The 18934-nt window shown below is 37.3% G+C and overlaps 1 protein-coding gene across 2 annotated transcripts in view; it reads left to right on the top strand.

Annotated features, from left to right (window-relative positions):
* Positions 1-10777: 10777 nt before the first annotated feature.
* SYT1 (synaptotagmin 1) overlaps positions 10778-18934 on the top strand; it is a 599049-nt gene continuing 590892 nt past the window's right edge. The window contains exon 1 of one of the 2 annotated variants that reach the window (XM_053584516.1): positions 10778-11142. The gene's annotated coding sequence lies outside the window, so the exon portion shown is untranslated. The remainder of the gene's footprint in view (positions 11143-18934) is intronic. The other variant, XM_053584515.1, reaches the window with a different exon arrangement.

Genomic DNA, 18934 nt, shown 5'->3' with positions numbered 1-18934 from the left:
AAACGAGTTTTAAAACATTAAAATGAAGGCCAGGTGCAGTGACTCACACCTGTAATCCTAGCACTCTTAGTAGCCTAGGTGGGTGGATTTTTTGAGCTCAGGAGTTGGAGACAAGCAAGGACCCCCTTTCTAACAAAAAAAAATAGATGGGCATTGTGGCAGGCCCTGCAATCCTAGCTACTGGGGGTACTGAGGCAAGCAGATCGCGTAAGCCCAAGAGTCTGAGGTCATTGTGAGCTATGATGAGGCCCCAGCACTCTACCAGGGCGAGAGAGTGAGACTCTGTCCCAAAACAAAGAAACAAACAAAAAAACATTAAAATGAAGAAGACTAAGATTAGTCAAAGTAGTCCTGAATAAAACAACAAAGTGTAAAAACATTATACCACCTAATTCAAGACCTAGGATAAAGCAATGGTAAATAGTGCAATGTAACATTGACACAAGGGCAGACCAGTAAACCAGCTGAACAAGGTACACAGTCCATTCACTTGATTGATGAAAGTTGCTGGTGCGGTGCAGTGAGTTAGGGACCATTTTAATAAACCATGTTGGGTCAACTAGACATCCACATTGAAGAAATGAATCTTGACCACAACCTAACACCAGATAAAATTAAATTCCAGATGGATTAAATATTTAAATATTAAATGCAATGAACAAAGCTTTTAGATGAAATTATAAAAGCAAGGATTTCTTATACTGACACAAAATAAACAATCTATATGGTAAGTATTCCAAAAGTTGTACTATATAGTAAAAAGAACACATGTTGAATACATTTTATTATGTTGCTACAGTAACCTTAATATCAAACCCAGCAACTACAGCTCAAAAGGAAAATTACAGCCTAATCTTTATAACCAATAAAAATGTAAACACTTAACAGAATATTAGCAAATCAAAATCAGCAATTGATTTTACATGGTATCTTATATGTTCATTTATTTCAAAAGTGCAAGCTATTATTAAAACACATATTGTTGTAAATCACGCTGACAGATTAAGAAAATATTTCCCAGTAGATACAAACGAAACCTAGACAAAATTCAACACTGACTCGTCAACTAAAAATTTAAAAGTAAACTAGAAATAGAAGAGAACTTTCTCACCTTAATAAAGAACATTATCAAAATTCTACAGCAAGCATTACATTTATTGATAATGTAATATAGCATTCTGCTTACAGTAGAAATAATAAGGTTCTTATTTTCCAAGTGGGTGATCCACTCAATGAAACAAGAAAGCAAAAAATTCTGAAAATGATAGATGCCAGAAAAATAAAAGCCATTATTCTTAGATTATTTTTGTCTCCAGAGAAAAATCTAAATCATCTGCAAATTATTATCATTAACTAGATAATTTAGTAGCTTCTGTAAATATTTAATCTCACTATGAAAGTCAATTTATTTCAATTTTTAATAGGAAATGTAATTTTTATAATGGTGGAATTTACCACAACAATAAAAATTGGTATTTAAATTAAGTCTATGAAAAAGCATGCTATGCTTTTATTGCAAAAATATTAAATTACTATTAGAATGCTTAGAGGAAGAAAAAAATGAATGGAAAATGTAAACCAGAGTGATAGGGTCAAAGTCATAATAATGCCAATTTTTTTCCGCAAATTAATAAAAAATAGGAACAAAATCCATGGATGGTATTAACTGTTTTTTGTTGTTATCTTGCTGAAAATTTATAAGGAGATTCTCAACTGTGTATGAGCAGGCTAAAGATAAAGAACAGTCAAGACATTCTGGGAAGAGGAGAAAGACGTGGTGAGGAAATGCCCTCTGATATCAAAGTTATGTTATTAAAACAACATGCTGGTGACATAGGGATATATTAATGATTGAGGCCAATTAATCAGAATGGAGACCTCATAAACAGAGATGTATGTATATGAAAAAGTGATTGATACTAGGCAGAGCTGGCATTGCAGGTTGATGGGGATAGGACAGATTCTCAATAACTGCAGGAAAACTGGTCATCCGTGCAGGAAAAAAGAAAATCAGATTCTGTCTTATAGAATAAATAGAAGTTATTTTTAGATAAACTAAGGATCCAAACATAAACGTTTGATTTTTTAAACTTTATAATTATAGAGAATGCAGTTAAAGAATGATAGAATTGAACTTCACTAAAAGCAGGTTTCTCATCATGAAAAGAAAATAAAACAAAAATTAAAATGTAAGCCATGCTGAGAAAAGATATTTTTAGTGCACATGGTCAACTATATAAAGACTGCAGTGAATCACAAGAAAAGATTTTTAAAAATAAGTAGAATATGAGCAAAAGATTTGTGAAGACATTTGACAGAAACGGACACACGAATGGCTAGTAAACATAGGACATTATTTTCCAATTTCTTAGTCATCATAAAAACACAAATTAAAAACTTAAAAACAGGGTGGTGCCTGTGGTTCAGTCGGTAAGGCGCCGGCCCCACATACCGAGGGTAGTGGGTTCAAACCTGACCCCAGCCGAACTACAACCGAAAAATAGCCAGGCGTTGTGGCAGGTGCCTGTAGTCCCAGCTACTCTGGAGGCTGAGGCGAGAGAATCGCCTAACCCCAGGAGTTGGAGGTTGCTGTGAGCTGCGTGATGCCACAGCACTCTACCGAGGGCCATAAAGTGAGACTCTGTCTCTAAAAAAAAAAAAAAAAAAACTTAAAAACATAACATTGACATCTACCAAAAATTATCAAAATTTGTTGTGATTTCTTTTCTCAATCAAAATAAATGTAAACATTATTGCCTAATGTGACGTTATTTTGTTTTTGAGAAGAGTGACATTGAAAACACTTCAGAGCTACAAAACTGGGATCCAATTCTTACCCTAGTTGTATCCCCAAGAGAAGCTTGTATGCAAGAGACAGATCCGAAGATGTTCATAGCAGACTGTATGCAATATAAAATAATACAAATATTGCAAATATCTAAGGATAAAAGAATAGGTAAAAATAAGACTATATTCAACCATTTAAAGGTAATATATGTGACAATAAATAAACTTCAGGTACATAAATCTCAAAATCTCTGTAAGAAAGCAAGTTGCAGACATATTTTAAAGCAATATTATATTCATTAAAACTTGAAAAAGATGTAAAATTACTTTGCACATGTGCTATATTTAAATGGTATGACTATAGAAGATAGCAAAACAATGATAAACACAAAATACAGGATAGTGGTTACCTTGGTGGTAAGGGTAGGAAGGAATATCAGATGGTGAAGAGAGATGAGTGACAGCAACGGTCATTTCCAGGACTTTACTTTGGAGCTGGATAGTGAATATACTGGTTGGCATATTTACTATTAACCTTTAAACTATTAAAACTCTTTCCTAATGGAAATTACTGAGAGTTCTCAGGCCCGCAGCTTAAACTCAGGAACCTCATTTGTTAAGGAGAGTGGCTAGCAATAAACCCTGTGCTACCTTCCTGGTTTTCCCTCAGTGGCCATGGGATAATTGTATTAATAAATATTATTCAAGCTCTTCCTACATAAATCTGTCAAGTTATTCAATATTTCTAGGGTGTTAGTAGACTAGGGCTGGTACTCCTTGAAATAGTAGCAGTTATTTTTAATACATTCCAAATTTCTATTAACATTTTCAAGTTATGGCAGTCATCTGAAGGGAAGAGCAGTCATCCACCTCTGCTTAGGACAGATGTGGGGACAGACATACATACAGGACAACCATGGTCCAGGAGGCATTGTTATCACTGCCCTCATAGTAGGCCACCACCCCTGGAGTGGAATCATGCCAACAGGTAAGAAACAACCACACTGTCCTCACCACCGCTGTCAGGAGCCTAGATTGTCCCAAAGTCCTGGATATCGGAATGGAAGCATGCCCAGATCCAGGAGAGACTTTCATGTTAGCCTTATATGTCCTTTGGTTCAATATCCAGTAAATGAACTTCTTTTCTTTACGTCTACCAACTTATGATGCTTAATTTAGTATTACATGATCTAGGAACAAGGAGTCTAGGCTGCATATAAATATTGAAACAAACCCATCATGATCTGTTCCACAAAAAGCCTTCCAGGAATTCCCAAAAAGCCAGATCTGAGTGAATCACATCTATTTGGGTCTTTCCTGGCTGTTATCAGAACACTAAGAACCAAAATCGAATTTTGAAATACAGGTCTTAGTTTTCTGCCATCTTTCTCTCCAAAATTATATTACTAAAATATTTTATTTTGTTGAAAAATACAGACTCTTCTCCCACCCTACACCCAGCCCTCTATGGCTTTGGGTAAGTCGATTACTCTCTCTGGATATATTTTTCATGTAAGTTGAATAAAGCAGTTGAACTACAATTCTCTATATGTTCAATTAGATAAAAATCCTCCAATTTCAAAGGGCATAAATACAAACTTTAATGTTGTTCTTGCTTTATTAGCAAACTAGTTTTCACTATATATGTTCCTTGTATGATAAAAGTATTTGAAAAATATATCATTTGTTTTCTTTCTAAGACCGTTAGCTAACATTAGCTCAAGCTACTTTTATTTTGCCCTTGAAATGGATTCACCTAAATGATATTTTCCATGCTAACTTCAACAGCCTGAACAGTATATTACTTTTTGAGTCACTGTCCTCCTTTTCATTTTCAATATTTTCTTATCCATATCTTTAAGAAAAGGCTTTTAAAAAGCCACATTGAATACAACTAGCTCTTTACTTTCTTTACTTTGGAAATTGTAAAGTATTACAGTTCAACTATGGGGCTCTAACCCTCTGCTCCAGGGATGGCACTTCCACCTGTATTCATTTTCGTTTTTTTCTTCCCAATTCTAGATTCTCTTTATTAAATGCTGTGGATAGCCAATCTCAAATCCATTATCTTTATTTCTGACAAAGGGAGCCTTCATGTTTTTCTTTACCAGTTGACCATAAAAAAATTAGCAGTAATTCCAGGACATATGATCATGAAAGAGAGACAAGGAAGAGAAAGCAAAGTGATGTCTCCACTACCTTTAGAGATACTTTCTAGAAAACAAAAACATTAGTATCCATCAATTTATTACCACTGGAATTGAGATGTTCCTAATTTTAAAGAACAACACAAAGAAAATTTATATTTTTGCAAATGCAAATATGCTTAAGTGCACGTTCTTTAAAATTTAATTTATTAATCTCCCAGAACAGGCTAAGAACAACACCATATTCAAGACAAATGACTATTGCTATTTTATGGATAAACAAGTTCTAGTAGCATAAATTACTCCCTTCTAATTTTAATATTCCTAGGTAAGGAGTTTATGGCTCACTATTGGCTTACATGGAAGAGATGATGGGAGGAAATCCAGTATTTCAGAAATCTGAAGAAAAATAATAGATGCAATAGCAGCAGTAATGCTAATGGTGAAATAATAATAATAATGATTAAGTCCTGCTATGTACTTGGAACTAGCACTCTTATACGTGCATTGCTTGCCTTAATCCTCCTATGCACACACAGACTAAGGATACATGTTGTATTCTTATGTACCTATCATAGGTAAGAAAATTGAGGCTTGGAGGGATTTTGTACATTTTTCTCAACACATACTCAATTAATGGTGAATCTGTAAATTCCCTTAACCCTCAGTTCTCATACTACAAAACAAACATTTAGTAAATCATCATCTGTCCTAAAAAGCAAGGGAAGCCAATAAAAAGGGGGCAGTATCTTGAAAGACAACGGTAGAAAATACTTAGATATAAAATGAAAAGAATAGTAAGATATGAATCTATGCAAAAAATTGAAAAAATTAAAGAAGATGGTTATTTTTATTATTATTTTTTTTTACCATCTTGGGTAATGACATTCCTAAATAGCTTTTACCAGACAACCAGGGTAGCCATTAAAGATACAACAATTGATAAAATTCTGGAGTGAAGCCATCTGGACCAGGGCATTTTTTGGTTGGAAGATTTTTTATTCTTTGATCTCAGTGCTTGAAATCGGTCTGTTCAGGAGCTCTATTTCTTCCTGGCTGAGTCTAGGGAGAGGGTGTGATTCCAAATATTTATCCATTTCCTTCACATTGTCAAATTTCTGGGCATAGAGTTTCTGGTAGTATTCAGAGATGATCTCTTGTATCTCTGTGGGATCAGTTGTTATTTCCCCTTTATCATTTCTGATTGAGGTTACTAGAGATTTTACTTTTCTATTCCTCGTTAGTCTGGCCAATGGTTTATCTATTTTTTCAAAAAACCAACTCCTTGTTTCATTAATTTTCTGAATGATTCTTTGAAAACACTGGAAGATATTGGCCTGGGGAAAGACTTCATGAAGAAGACTGCCATGGCAATTGCAACAACAACAAAAATAAACAAATGGGACTTCATTAAACTGAAAAGCTTCTGTACAGCTAAGGAGACAATAACCAAAGCAAAGAGACAACCTACACAATGGGAAAGGATATTTGCATATTTTCAATCTGACAAAAGCTTGATAACTAGGATCTATAGAGAACTCTAATTAATCCACATGAAAAAAGCCAACAATCCCATATATCAATGGGCAAGAGACATGAATAGAACTTTCTCTAAAGATGGCAGATGAATGGCTAACAAACACATGAAAAAATGTTCATCATCTCTATATATTAGAGAAATGCAAATCAAAACAACCCTGAGATACCATCTAACCCCAGTGAGAATGGCCCACATCACAAAAATCTCAAAACTGCAGATGCTGGCGTGGATGTGGAGAGAAGGGAACACTTTTACACTGCTGGTGGCACTGCAAACTAGTACAATCTTTCTGGAAGGAAGTATGGAGAAACCTCAAAGCACTCGAGCTAGACCTCCCATTTGATCCTGCAATCCCATTACTGGGCATCTACCCAGAAGGAAAAAAATCCTTTTATCATAAGGACACTTGTACTAGACTGTTTATTGCAGCTCAATTTACAATCGCCAAAATGTGGAAACAGCCTAAATGCCCACCAACCCAGGAATGGATTAACAAGCTGTGGTATATGTATACCATGGAATACTATTCAGCCATTAAAAAAAATGGAGACTTTACATCCTTCGTATTAACCTGGATGGACGTGGAAGACATTATTCTTAGTAAAGCATCACAAGAATGGAGAAGCATGAATCCTATGTACTCAATCTTGATATGAGGACAATTAATGACAATTAAGGTTATGGGGGGGAAGCAGAAAGAGGGATGGAGGGAGGGGGGTGGGGCCTTGGTGTGTGTCACACTTTATGGGGGCAGGACATGATTGCAAGAGGGACTTTACCTAACAATTGCAATCAGTGTAACCTGGCTTATTGTACCTTCAACGAATCCCCAACAATAAAAAAAAAAAAAGATACAACATTTAATGATACATGAGAGTTTTGATTAAATAGAATTCTATTACCATCAATCAACAAAGATACACCAGTATTTGTACAAACATGCAGAAATTTCTTGATAGCCATCTCTCATAAACATTCTTCCTGTGGTCTACAGAAACCCTTGGCTAAGTTTACACTTAATGAATTTCTAGTTCTAAAGTCCCTAATTCCCACTCTTGCCGTCAGACACACTTTTCTTCTCAATCCAATTTAGTTTCTATTCTGGTCCTGCACCTAAAATAGATGGCAAAGGAAGCATTCCAGTAGTAAACAGATGAATCCAATGAAGAAGTAATAGAAAAAAAAGGATGACAGTAAGATCTCGATCAGAGCAAAAATGTAAAGAAAAAGTTAATAGAAGTGTTTTGTCAAAAAGTAGAAGCAAAACATAAAAGTTGATGTTCTGCAAATAACAAATAATTTTTTAACAATACTATACAACCAAGGGACGAATTATGTCTCAGTAGTAAAGTAGGATTTCTAGACATAAGGTACTTAACAAATGATAATAATGAGAATGAAAAAGAGAAAGACAAGACATTGTCTGATCTTTCTTAATAATCTTTAATAATAAGGATGAGTCTGTTCTAATGGGCAATGACATGATGTATATTTTCTACAACAGAAAAATAGGATGTGTGTCAACCCAGGATGACCAGGAAAAAGTCGTCTGCCGATGCCCAGAGCTGGGGGAGGAACACGATAGGAGGGAGAATTAAAAGCTTCGTCCTGCAAAAACTTGAGTTCCACAGCTATTGTATAAGTAGAATCCTCTTAATATTTATCAGCAAAAATGTGATGAAATCTAAAGTTACGCCCATTTCCTATTTTAACCTGCAGTCTCCCTCAGGGAACACTGGGGCACAAACTTGTGATATCATTCATGTTGTCTCAGATTCTGTCCACTGAAAGAGAAAGACTGTTGGGTAATATGTGAGATGGATAGGGAAAAAGTTGACTATAATATCCATGATAGAATCAGTATTTGGAACGGAAGTATAACATCGCCGCTATATTCATATTCTATTTACTAATTTGTTTAAAATAAGTGTACTTGTTTCTACATTCAGCTATTGGTAAATAGGACAAACATGCAATTTTTAGTAATTGAGATCTAGAAAGTGTGCTAGGTGTATTTTTAGAACAGGATCTCTGTATGGCGGGTATTACAATAATCCTCTCACACAAAGACATTCGTTACAAAACAGAACTGGAGTGGAATTGAATTTTTTCCTCTCCTTCCTTCCCTCACTCTTCCTCCTCCTCTCCTCCTTCACTAAATACGTAAAATTAATTGTAAACTAACATCTATTATCTTCTTCTACCACCTATAAAATTATTTTAAAACAAGGTCTGAAGCATATTTTAGAAAGTGAAAGATGAATATTTACATAAAGTTACAGTTCTGGGCTTCATTCTTTCTGCGCTTCTCCGTCTAATGCTCAGCTTCCTATAATGCAAGCACAGCCTAATACACAGGTAGGTTCTGTTCAGAAGGATACGTATATTTATTTTTAATTTTTTTATTGAAAAATTGAATTGGCAGGTAAAACTCTTATAAGAATAGATACTAAAATTGTGATGCTGTAATTTGATTCAAGAGATGAAAATTTGGCTCTTTCCAGTTTGTGCTTTGAGGATTTTAAAACTTACCTTTTTTTTTTCAATTTCAGATTAATGTGAGGGCACACAGTTACACTGTTTGCATTTATAAGGTAAAGTTCGAGTTGTAGTTGTGTCTTTTACCAAGAAGTGTGCCATACACCTGTGCATTGCTCCCTCGGGTGGGAACTTAACCGAACCCCTTGTCATCCTCGCCCCTTATTGAATCTAATAAGTTTTTCCCTCATGTGGGCCTGCAATTAGTTTGTCATCTAGTGGTTTCCATTTAGTATTGAGTATTATTTTTACATTCTTGTAATACTTTAATAAATTTACATCAAGGTTGTCTTCGTGTATATTTAGAGTAAGATCTTAATCTTAAACATTACATAAATAGAAGAGATTTAATTAAAAACGTGAAGAAATGTGTTACTGTTAATTGAATTCTTGCTACAGTTACCTGTGCACACCAATGTTAATAAAACTCCAGTTCAAAACGGACGCGTTTGGGGAATTGAGAACACTATTTCCTCAGCTGAGATGCCAAGATAATCTTCTCAGTAAAACAGAGAACACAATTAGGAGAGTTCTCATTTGTTAACTTTTGGGCAAGCTTACACAAAATGTAAGCTTGGGATTCTGAGAAAAACAAAAAAGAAGTTGAAAGGCCATTAAACAAGGTCAAGTTAGCGAGACCGGCGCGGCGGCCTCTCACCTGTGGAGCAGACCCCAGCCCTGCGCGCCTCCCGCGGGTCGCCCCCTCCCCCACCGCTGCGCCTTCCGTCCGGTATCTCTCGGTATTACCGAGCTATAAATTACCCGGGAGCTTAGAGACCATCAGGTCACCACCGCACTCCCAAGGGAAAAGCTTCTTACTTCGGAGCAGAAATGTTCAGCTGGGAAGGGAGGGACCCGGGAGGGAAGCTAAGCCGTAGCCATCCCTGCGCGCTGAGGGGTGGGGAGAGATGGGGGCGGGAGCTAACCACAGCAGCCACAGAAAACGTCCTCAACAGCGTCGTACTTGACCAAGTCTCCAAACTTCCCGGGAGCTGCAGGGACTCCCAGGGCGCTCAGGGAGGCCCGGCGCGGCGCTGCTGGGTGGAGCCGCGCTCCCCGGCTCCGCCTACGGGACCCGCGGCTCCTGCATCCCGGTCCAGCGCATCCTTCCGGAGAGGTCTCCCCGGGTCTAGCTCGGAGGATCCAGCCCCGAGTCCTGCGAAATATTATTATTAGCCCCAGTCAGCTCGAGGACCACCCCCCGCGGCTCCGCCTGAGCACAGCTGTGGGAACCCTTTCCCATCCCCACCCTGCGCTGCTTTCACAACTCCGCCGGGTCAAATGGCCAAAGACAAACTTCTGCCTCTCCCTCCCCCGCGCCCACCTCTTCAAAAACCCACAACTGCTGAGCGCTCACACGCGGAAACTCCCAGGGCGCTGTTTCGGTCTGGGCATGCTCAGTAACAGGGCAGGTTTTGATTGAAAGTAAAAAAAAAAAAAAAAAAAAGCTTTGTATTATGCTGTCTCCTTCTGTGCATACGGCTTGCTGAACAGGTTGCGGGGCACCCCTGAGCCCACCCGAGGGCTGTCAGACGCCCTTGGCCGCGACTCCCCGGGATCCGCCCCCCGCCCCGTTCGCCCCCTGCCCCTCCCCCCTCCCCTGCCCGCTCCTGGGTCCCGGTCCGCCTTGGGGAGTCAGAGACACTAACAGAGCTGGGCTGGGCGCCGCGGCTGAGCGGATCCGCCTGTTATCCGCGCGCTGGGATTGGCTGCTCGGCGCAGTGAACCTGCGGGGGAGCCAATCAGGCTGCGGGGCCGGGAGCTGCTGGGCGGCCGCCTCCTCGCGGGAGGGATTCCTGGGGAAGCTGCAGTGTGGGGACGCTCTCCACCGAGTCCTGCCCCCGGTGTCTCTCCACCTCCTCCTCCTGCGGCGGCGGCGGCGGCAGTGAGCACCGCAACTTGAGGCTGCACCCCGGGCGAGCCCGGGGTGGTGCTCGGCTGGAAGAGGGGCTCTCCGCCCCGAAGGGGTGTGTGCAGGGTGGGGGCAGCCGGCTGGGACCAGCCGGTGGCCCTGGACAGCCTCCCACACACCCACGCCCACACACCCCTTTTGTGTTGCAGAGCGCTCGCGGGTCCGCGCGGGGACAGCGCGGGGAGCGAGACCCGCACCGCCTCCGGTCCTCTCTCCAGGTAAGGCAGCGGGGCCACCTCGGGGCGCCTGTGTGCTGGAGCCACCCGCAGGATTTCTTTTCTCGGTGCCCTGGGGTTATGGTGGTGGGAGTCTGAGACGTACGCAGGGCTCAGGGGGCGCCTATTGTGAGAACTAGGAGACCACATGTGCATCTCCCGCAAAAGCCCTTGGCCGGGCGCCGGCGGCTCGGAGCCGGGAGTTGGCGCTGACATCCCCCATGTTCTTGCTTCTCTTTGCTCCGCTCTTTCTCTCTCCTGCGTCCTCCACCCCACCTCAGTTCCCAATCTCTCTATCTCTCCATCCTCCTCCCTCCTCTCATCCTGAGTACTCACTAGATTGCCTTTCTTAGAGAAAAGAGGGGGAGTGAAGAAAGGAGAAAGATTTTTCAGGGGTGGGGGAGATAGAATACAACCTCTGAGAAAATTAGAGTGCAGAAAGCAATTAATCTGGAAAAGGAATTAAATTGAATAAAGGGAGTAGCCATCCAGCTCGGGCTGTCAGAGAGGGAGCCTCAAGTTCGACTTGATTCCCTCCTTGCAAGAGGCTCCGTCTCTCTCTCGATTCGTGCAAATGGAACAAAAATAAACGACAATCCAGCCCACTTTCAACTGCTTAATTGCTGTAGCTTCCAAGCGCTGACCATCTGACTTTTCCTGTTTCCATCTGTCCTGTGGTGCTGGGTCTTGCACATCAGTGCTCATGGCAGAACTTTAAGCAGTTTCTTGAGTAAAGAAGAAAAAAACACTTAAAAATAGATCATTACTTTCCCGAGGCTCCCTGGCACGGCCTTTCTGTTGAGGAACAAAAGAAAAAAAAAATGTAAAGTTTCAAAACATTCGTCAGTGACCGCGGTATTATCAGGAGGCTTGGATTTCTGGTTAGAGAAAGCTAATCTGTCAGTTGCTTTGTGCAAACGTCCACACTCTCATGCTCCGACACCAACCCTTTGGTGAAATAAAACTGTTTAACTTTTATGTTACAGCTACATCTGTGCATGAATTTTCATTTTATTTGACCTTTCCACTATCTACCTGCATCTTACTGTCTGAATATCAAATTCACATCTTGCCTTATTTTCTTTTAATCTGAGAGTATTTAAGGGCTGTGAACATGGTGTTTATACAATTTCAGCACTCCCTTCAGAAGGCACACGGAAGCTCAGTTGCCAAAAACCTTCCTGTACTAGAATAAAGTTTAGGAAAGAGTAGAAAGCCTCAAATAATAATAAAAAAAAATTCTTAAAGGGAAAACACTTTTGTTCTCGTGTCTTTTTAAAAGAAAGAGAAAGATATCCAAACATCAGTGTGTCCCTGGCTGCCTGCATAATAGGTTAAGTAAATGGGACTTGTTGGATGGAGCCTTGGGAATATTGACAGCAGCTTCAACAATCTCTGATTCCACCCTTGGTGATAGAAGCTTTCCTTTCCTAGTATTCACAGACACAGCTAAGCGATAGGACTGTCAGATGGAAAGAGGTGTAGAGAAGTGCCCACTTAGATGTAATGGGAAAACATTCCAAGTGGGTTTTACATAAGCACAGAGAAGCCAGCAGATGTTAGTATCCAGATAAATCCTTTCTTTTGAATTATCATGGGAAATGCCAAATCGTGTTTTGTTTTTTTTTCTAGCTAACCACTTAGTATAAGAAAAAGGAATCTTTTTTTAACTCTACCTGGCCTTCCACACTTAATGGTGTGCCTCAGAAAGTATTTTTTCACCTCATATCTTTTTAATGTTTAAGTTTATACACCAACTCGGAGAAGAACTGGTTTCATTTGCCATCAATATAATGTATATTATTTTCCACATCATTTTCCATTTGAGGCAATTATCTTTGCTACTTAAACAGAATTACCGAGTCAAAAAGAAAAGTAAAGAAAATATTCTTTCTAAGGCTTTGACATGTAAATGACTTTTTATAAAAATGTAGTGTCTCTGTTGAAAACTAACTCTAATTTTTAGAGGTGCCACCTTTTGGTTACAAGGACAAAAGGACAATTACTTAATTACCTCATGTTTATGTACAACTGAATTAACAAGTTTCAACATGAAAAGATGTACAAAACGGGACTGTTTCCATGTGAGAAAATGAGATTTTGTTGGCTTGTTTCTCCACTGCCTTAGAAAAATGTGAAAGTTTAGCCTGGGTTTGTGACGTTTATTCTTATGATTCTTTACCAATGTCAATTATAATGATAACATGTAAAAAGATACATAAGAGTAGCTTTTCACATATTTCTGAAAAATTAAACCTTCAGAACTAATTCTAATATATTGTAAGTAGACTGAGGAGAGACTTAAATAATAGGGCAAATAATTACTTTGTCATTCCACAAAATATTCTAGTGTTACAATATTATACAATGTTTTCTTGTTTTGAAAGAATAGTTTAATAAATCTTATTAATGTTTCAGAGTAAATAATGATAAATATATTTTAAGATATTTTGATCAGAACTGGCTATTACTACTATAAGAGGATATGATACTAATTTTATAAAAATAACTCATGTAAAAGAGTTGTTGAGTAGTTCTGAACTTCATTTTGTAATAGAAAATATTAGTTATTCTGCCTGGTCAAATTATCAGATAGTTCTAATCAAGCAATATGAAAATTCATGACATGGTGTTTACATTATAAAATTTGCATATTAGATTTTGTGTTAACCAAAAATAAAACTAGAAAGTAGTACCTTGTCTTGATTATATGCAAAAGGAGTTTGAAGATTAATAAATAAAATGCAGAATCTATTAGAAATCTGAAAGTTAATATGAACTTCCTGTTAGCTTATTAACACCATGGACATAAGATCAGTTCATCACTTTTGATGTCAGCATATTAAATCCATTTTGAGCAAATTCCCTAAACAGGAGATTAGAGGTGTCTAATCTTAAAGAACTCACACTTAACATAGACAATTGTATAAGCCTGAATACAATTTTTATGATTTCCAGTTTATGCAATAGCTGGGAAGGGATATCATTAATTCCAATTGAAACCTAATATTAATTTTCTTAATGGTAATGATTCAATGAGGGGGGAAATAAAAAAAAAAGTTTGATTATATAATGGAGCAAATTTTGGTTTAAGATTACAGAAAATCCATACTAAAGTTAGACTTTCTGCCATAGTATAAGGTCGGTATGGGTCTTGAAAGCATTTTGCTAAAATATATTTGCTTAATTAAATATCTGATCTACTTGTAATTTTAAAAAAATTTTAAATTATTTACTTATCATGAATATATCTCGACTGTAAGTTTAATATGTAAGAGATACTTTCTAGCTGCATTTGTTTAACATTGTAATTAACCAATGTCTTATAAACAGGGATAAAGTATATGGATAACTAAATATATAATTTTAATTAGGAATGAAGGAAAAGTATACATATATTCATGCATATGTGTGTGTATGTATATATACATTACATCCACACATTTATACTATAAAATTAGGTAATTTTTGTATTTTCCAAAAGGATTAGAAACTAATGGAAAGTTGGATATAATCTGTTGCAAGTAGGGGATGTAAACATAAAAAGTATCACTTAAAGAAAGGTAACAGTGTCTTGGGAATGCTTTTAATGGCTGTTTGGTTGAAAGTCTAGAAATACCCACAGATAGATAATGTTAATCTCAGTAGATCCTTCCTTTTATATGGCTATTGTATGACTTTGGGAAAAAGTGGTATTTACAAGTATTATGACTGAAAAAATTCTCAAGACAAGCTGATGTGCCTCTATATGAAGGAAACAAATAAGTTAAAATCATTTTTGCATGATTTGGACTTGATGGCTGATAAAGCTTCTGTCTTTCTAAGACTTTGTCAGCAGATGTTTCTCTCAACATTTGTATCATAGTAAACTTGTTCTTAATCTTTTATATTATTGTACGGCATGATTATTGTTTCATTTTCCAGAAAGGGATGTGAATTGATATCATTTAAAGCCTCAAGAAATGATGGATATTTTTTCATAATATTTTTGTAAACTTGATTCAAAACTCTCCGTTAAGCGTGTCCATTTTTTAAGCAGATATTTCATCTCCCTAATACAGAAAAAATAGTTTTTGTTAAAAAGTTTCTCTGTCATTTTTAAGAGCATTGTTAAAGAGCTACTTTGATGAGGACTGTGGTAGCCGTGCATTTGAGTATTACTCCACCTATCTGTATTATCAATAGGAAATAAACATAATTTATATTATATTGACAATATATGTTACCTATTACAAGTAAGAGAGCAGGTCATCCTTTTCTGTCTATATGAATAAAACTTCAACTTTTGCTATTTCATTAAAAGAAAACTTTTGTTTTAAAGTGTACGTGAAGTATATTGTTATCCTGTAAAATCCTGAACATAAGAGACGCTATTTCAGTAGTTTTAGATGTAATTTTAGAGATCCTTTTGCAAAGAAACTGAGTTTTTAAACTGCATCTAAATTCAACTCACTTAAAAACAATATTTAAAAGAGTTCTGAAAGGAATTAAAATGTAAGCTAGAATAAAACAGCATAGTTATGATAGTGTTAGAAATAAATTTTTATACCTCTTAGAGATGCAAAACAGGTATTTTAAAGAACTATTTCTGTATTTTCTCTAATTTTTATATTTATTTGAACCTCAAGTTCTAATCATTTAGTTTCATTCTGGTTCTTTTTGAATTTATTTTGTCCCTACAAATACACTGAGTTTTGGAAGGGATATTGGTGCACCAGTTTCCACAATTTACCACTAATGTAAATGAGAGGAGGTCAAAGTTCATATAGGAATTTTGAAGATACAATGAAAACATACTGGTCATTTCTGTAAACATCTCATATGTAATATGTTTAATTATAATCATATTAATTATAAACATCAGGAGACATTTGTTAAAAACAAACTCTTGAAAATCGTGAAGTGGATGAAAATTTAAAAATACCTTCGTTTTCTTAGACGTTTGTACAAAAGGCCAGCTGGAGAATTTCCATGTCAAATGGGAACAGCCTTTAAGCTTCTAGAAGATCTGAGAAAATGATTTATTTGGGATATAATTTCCTAAATTTCTTAACAGTGTGATGCACAAAATTTCATCACAGGTACTAGATTACAACCATACTACAGCTAATGTCATACACAAGACAGTTAGCTAAGTGCCTCCGTCAGGAATTATTTTCTGATTAAAATATTAAGTTAATCAAATCCAGGCATGGTCCTGAAAGTTGGTCTCATCTTGTCTCAGTGAACCTGCTTCTCTATTTATGAAATGTAGCTTTGTTAATAATTCTGAAGTGCTTAGAGTTTGGGTAATTATTTTTACTGAAGGGTATTCAATGTATTAGTGACAGTACTTGTGTGTTATTTCCCATGACAGATAAAAGGCACAGACGCATCCAAATGCAAATACAATTGCAGAATTTTTAAAGGTAAAACATTCTTACCCTGAAATTGCTTAAATGAGAAGGACTGTCTCATCCTCCTCCCTCACACTCCCTGATAGCTGACATCATTTCAGTTCCATGGCGATGAAAGGGAAAGCAGGCAAACCCATCTCAAACCTCTGCTGAAAGTTCCCTTGCTGTGGCCTCCAGGGAACAGCCTCCGGTTTTACCTGAGGCTCATTTCCTCCCTGGGAAGCCTCCTTGCATGTCACCCCATGCCTACTGTGGGGAGGAAGCAGGTAATTGGATTTACTAATAGCCAGTTTGAGATTCCTTGGCACATTTTCATCAACATAAAGGCAGAAGGACCTGGCAATACTCAATCAAAACATACAGCTGAGTCAAACGTACATTAACACGATTAAAATGTGATGTTGAATCTTATATAAGTTTTAGGATAATTTATAAATAGCTTTTCTTTCACAGAATTTCTTTTGATTACTCACCAGTGATGCAAACAAAAGGGGAGGCTGTTAAACCATGAGTCAGTATAGCATTTTTGTTACTTAATTAACACCAGAGGTAAAACTGAAATAATTGTTCAAAAGAGCTTCAAATTGTACTTCCAAAATCCACCTGTGTCTTATTATGGAGAATCGTAAACATGTACATACCCTCATCATCCCAGATATTTGAGATTTTGCTTTTTGACAAAATCTCTGGATGTTATTGTGAAACATAACACATGAACTTGCTTTTAGGATGGTCTATTAATAATTAATCTTCACACATAATTGTGTGTGAGAGTTACTGTGAGTGTGAACAATGGGTTAGCATCACAGCAGCAGACTGTCCTAACGAAAATGTCCATTTAGAGTTGTCTGCTGTGTCCTTGAGAAGGAGAATATTCTATAGAAAACAAAGAAGAAAAGAGTAATGAGGATAATATAGATCCTTGTTTACCTAACTTTAAAAGAGGGAAACTACCTACCTGCTTATTTTTGAGGAAAAAAAAATCATCTAGAATCAACTTGTTAGACAAATGGCTTCATGGCTTTTGAAGCAAAGGCAAGTGGATAACAGTTTATTAAGGTGTAGTTGAGCTCCACTAGCAATTAGGTTTTGAGTTAGCAAGATTATTGAGAAGAAAAGTTAACACAATTTCTCAAGAGAAAGACGAGGTAGCAGAAATCTGTTTCTGACTCAGAGTGTCTGCCAGATCCTACCTTACAAGGCTGGCTTCCCGCCTAATCCCGAGCATTTTCATCAGATTTGAAGAATGAATAAAGCCAACCACTGGGCATCAGAGCATATTTCTATAGCACTGGGACTTCTTCTATAAATAGAATAACATCACTATTCTATTGTAACCAACGTCCGGAATCCAAGACCACGGGATTTATCTTTAAATGTGCATGTAAATAAACCAGATCATTCTATGCCCTGTAACTTTTGGATTTTTATCTGTCTTTCTACAGGAAATTTTTGTGTTAAAAGGTGAGTTAACAACATAACATTACAAACAATCGGCCTATTTTTAATGGTTTTATTAAATTATAAAGTTAAATTCAAAAAGCTGAGTAATCACCAGGAGCTATTTCTCAACCTAATAATTCAAGAAAGTGACATTTCCAAAGAAAGTCCTTAAATTGACAAAACTGCATTGCTTTTAAATTGCTTTTTTAAAAAGTACTTGATATGCAAGTTGACTTTTCTTTTTACCCCCCGGGGGAATCCTAGATACTTTCTAAACCATTCCTAGTCAACAGAAGATGAATATTTGTTATAGGAAAAGCTGATTCCTTTATGAAAAAGTCGAGGAAATAAGTTCTGTTGTGCCTTTGAGAATCTGTTTTATATATTGAACACACAGCCACATTTTTACTTGTTTTGGCTTCTGGTCTTTTGACTGGTACTTGTGTAATAAGGCCTGTGACTGCTTATTGCCTGAGTGGGAGAGACTCGTTCAGTTCTCCAGCCATGAGAGTAACGTAGGAAGTCCTTTTATTGCCTTTCTTCCATTTTCTTTCTGTCTCTTCTCTTCTCTCTCTACTCTCTCCTTCTTTCTTCATTTTTTTCTTCTCTCTTTTCTTTTTCATATCTTTTTTTTTTCTTTTTCATATCTTATTTATTTTTTTTTTTATTGTTGGGGATTCATTGAGGGTACAATAAGCCAGTTACACTGATTACCATTGTTAGGTAAAGTCCCTCTTGCAATCATGTCTTGCCCCCATAAAGTGTGACACACACCAGGGCCCCAACCGCCTCCCTCCGTCCCTCTTTCTGCTCCCCCCCCCATAACCTTAATTGTCATTAATTGTCCTCATATCAAAATTGAATACATAGGATTCATCCTATAGAATTGCTAAAGGAAAGTTGGTGCTCTTACCTCATCTCCACCAGCTAAATTGATTTCTTTTCAACAACCCAAC

This window comes from Nycticebus coucang, chromosome 3 (genome assembly GCF_027406575.1).
Source record: "Nycticebus coucang isolate mNycCou1 chromosome 3, mNycCou1.pri, whole genome shotgun sequence".
In the NCBI taxonomy this organism is placed as follows: Eukaryota; Metazoa; Chordata; class Mammalia; order Primates; family Lorisidae; genus Nycticebus; species Nycticebus coucang.
This window is presented reverse-complemented; position numbering and strand designations above follow the sequence as displayed.